Raw genomic sequence first — 3,699 nt, 5'->3', positions numbered from 1 at the left:
CCAGTTAGTTGCGTTCTTACAAAGACAAGGCCCTCTGAGGAATATGGCTGCTGGGCATTGAAGCCACTTCCTTATCCACACTAAGCAGTGGTGGAGACATCAGAGCGATTTTCCTCGAAACTTAAGCCACTTGTTTGTCTGCTTAATAATGCAGCAATCCAAATCAATGAAAATATCAGGAGAATGGTTAAACTAAATCTATAACATCCTCAGTGTTCGACCAGTACCAATCCCCGTTGCCAATCCGCCTATACATAGGTTATCCAACTATACTGAATCTTTGTTTCCTTTCTTCGAGGTCGACTTCTATTCCCTTGCTTTATTTTTCCAAAGTTAAAATCTTTCTAGAAATAGATTCTGAGTTACTTCCTCGTAGGTGTAACACAAGGACGCCAAGCTAAATAAAGAAATCATCGATTCATCAGCTAAGAGAAAAATCCAGAAACAAAATTAGGGTTTTGCAGCGAAAACTGATATAGCATTTGAATTGTGTAGCTCAAATTTCGCCTAAACTTTTCAGAAAGGAGTTAACTTTAGAAGATTTTTAACCAAAGTTTCATCATCCTAATCCAGCTTTTCGTTCCATGAGTAACCTTTCCCACTTTGTCAACTTTCGAAGGAACAACAAGCATAGAAGAGTGATCCTTTTGCTAAGAACTCCACCGCATTTTCTCGGAAGCCAAACAGGTCGATTTCAAAAGCTAAAGCAAGATAACTATAGCTACAAGAAACCCTTTCCGGAAAAACAAAACTGACAAAAAAGAGGAGCAAAAGTAGACCAGTTTGGAGATTTAGAAGAAGAATCCACGACAAACGTACAAAAACCTCGTACCTGGGAATCGAACAGAACAGCTGAGGATCAAACCAGTAACAGAGAGAAACGGAATGAAGAATCAAGACCAGAAATGCATGGAGTGAAAAAGCGGAACAGAACTCAAGGTCCTTCCATGAAGCAGAAAACAAACAAAACTCAAATCACCGAGAAGAAGAAGAAGAAGAAGAAGAAGAAGGGAAGAAATTAAACGTCAGGAGAAGCTGAGACGAGGAAATGGGGAGGAAGAAAAAAAAAGGAACGAGTGGCAATTACGAAATTAAACAAAAAAGCATGGGCTTTTGAGCGAAAGAGTATGCGAAAGGGGGAGGACGATCAGACGGTGGAGAATGAACCCGTGACAGATAATCTGGATCGTCCGATCTGTGGAAAATAATAAATACATGTCGTTGTTACGGGTAACACGGTTTCAGGTTTCCGGTTTGGGAAGAAGCTAAAAGGGGTAGCGGTTTTCCCGAAACGTTTGAAATGACTGTTTTGTCCTTGCTTTATGTAGGGCCAAAAATAACATGCGTATGTTTTGTGTTTCTTTTAATATTTGATTGATGGAACATATATATTTTGAAATTTTTATAGAATGTTTTTAGAAAATATATGATTCGAAGTTTATATATCATTAATAAGTTTTGAACTTTTAATTAAATCATAATTAGTGGATATAATATTAAATCAAATAATCAAAGCAATATCACATTTTAAGACAATAGTATCGTTTTCTTAGTTGAGTCAACAAATTTTTTTGGGTGGCATCTGTTGAAAATAATTGGACAATAGAAAATAAGGAAAAAAAAAGAAACTAAAGGATAAAACGGGAAATAAGAAAATATTTGGGGGGGAAAGGGCAAAGAATAATAAATGCGAGGGAAATAGGAAGGGGGTTAGATGAAAACCGGAGGACAAGTCTGTCACTCTTCCCATCATCACCCGCACCCGCACCCTTCATCTAATTTAGATTATGTGCACTTTATAATACAAGTATTTTTTTTTTTTGAGAATCATTATTCCCGTGAACAATTACAATAATCGGTAATTAAGATGAAACAAAAGTAGCAGTGATTATAATTAGTATATTATCAAAGGGTTAATCCCATAAAAATTCCCAAACTTGTTAAATCTGGAAAATTAATTCCTGAATTTGTATACTCCCATAATAAATAATCAACTTGATAAATTTCACATAAAAATATCTCAACTTGTCAAAAGTTGCCAAAAAAAATTATTGACTAACTTTGAATGAAAACGCCGTTAAGAGAAGATGATGTGTCGTTACGTATAAACTGCCATGTCATACATATATGCCACGTCAGCAAAAATTGAAAATTATTTTCAACCGGTTATACATTCGACTAGTAAAAAGAACATCTCTATTGACCTCTCGATCGCGATACATTTTTTTTTTATAAATGCTCGATTCCGATACTTAGATACACTAATCTTGATTTCTCTACTGTTTTTCTCCATCTTCATCTTTTTTGTTGTTGTTAAAACTCTATCTTCATCGTTTCCAACATCAATTTGAGGTTTGACTCTCTTTTCTTATATAACTAGCAAAATGGATCCCTCTTTTTTTTTTTTGTTCAATTGTTTTGAAATTCTGGATTTTTTTATTCTTCTTACGAATGTTTGTTTTCTTATTCTTCTGCAAAATGCTTGTTTTCTGTTGTTGTTACTGGTTCTGGTTAGGATCTTATTTGAAATTCTGCAGAATTGGAGAATGACCGAAGAAATGCGACGAAGAAATAGTACCCATTAATTTTGGCTAAGATTAAACAATTAGATTTGGAAAAAACGAAGACGAACAGAGATGATAATGTCGAATAAGATGTCGAAGAATAATAATTGGACAGAGAAATAAGAGTTCGGGTTTCTAAATGTCAGGGTGGAGAGAGAAATAAGGAAAAAACAGATATATTTTATTTTTTTTACTAAACTGATTACCGTTCAATCGATCGAAAATAATTTTTAGGTGTTGAATGGACGAGGTTTTTATTTTGAGTTTTTGGATTTGGTTTTTGGTTTTTAGATTTTAGATTTTGGTGTTGAATGACAGGTGGTTTTCGAAGTTTTTGAATTTTAAAAACTGAAAAAACCAACAATCAAGTTTTTAAAATTTTGGTTTTCCTAAAAACCCGAAAAATCTACTTTATGAAAAAAGATCAACTAAAAACCAAAAGTTACAATTTTTTAGATTTACCAACTTATAAAATCCAAAAGCCAAAAACCAAAAACTAAAAACTAAAAACCAAAAACTAAAGTAAAAAACCCAAAATAAAAGCCACTACCATTCAAAGCTTTTAGTTTTTGGTTTTTGGCTTTTGGTTTTTATAGATTTGTAAATCCAAAAAAATGTAACTTTTAGTTTTTAGTTCATTTTTTTTTCATAAAATAGTTTTCTTAGTTTTTAGAAAAACCAAATTTAAAAAACTTGATTTACAATTTTTTGAATTTTTAAAATCTAAAAAAAAAGCTCTCTTCATTCATTGCCTTAGTTTTTTAGTGATTCAGCACTCGGTTAGGGATAAGCTGCAGAGTCGGTTACCAGCATATGCAGCATACGACTCTACTTACACACATACAAACGCATATAGAAGCAACTCGCCTTAGCCTCTAACCGATGTACGAAACGATCGTAATCATCCTAATTTCTTCGCACCAGGAAAAACCTTCTTCTCGCTTATCAGCAACCAAAACACAGAGAGAGAGAGTAAATTTTTACCATAGAAATTATCGAAGAGACGGTGAGGAGAGGCGGCGGAAAAAGCATCGTAGGACAGGAACTGTGACTGATCAGACGACCTCAACATCTCCATTGGCGACAGCGAAAACGTCAACCAGCTCATCGGAGGAGAAAAAAACAGGTTTTCTAA

At 34.1% G+C, this 3,699-nt stretch overlaps 1 long non-coding RNA gene across 1 annotated transcript; it reads right to left on the bottom strand.

Annotated features, from left to right (window-relative positions):
* Window positions 1-19: 19 nt before the first annotated feature.
* On the bottom strand, window positions 20-1,056 carry LOC104804186. The gene is made up of 2 exons (XR_770318.2): window positions 833-1,056; window positions 20-138 (listed from the first exon to the last, which is right to left on the bottom strand). It is a non-coding gene; the product is annotated as an uncharacterized LOC104804186 (long non-coding RNA).
* Window positions 1,057-3,699: the final 2,643 nt, after the last annotated feature.

Source organism: Tarenaya hassleriana, unplaced genomic scaffold (assembly GCF_000463585.1).
Source record: "Tarenaya hassleriana unplaced genomic scaffold, ASM46358v1 Cleome9, whole genome shotgun sequence".
NCBI lineage: Eukaryota > Viridiplantae > Streptophyta > Magnoliopsida > Brassicales > Cleomaceae > Tarenaya > Tarenaya hassleriana.
This window is presented reverse-complemented; position numbering and strand designations above follow the sequence as displayed.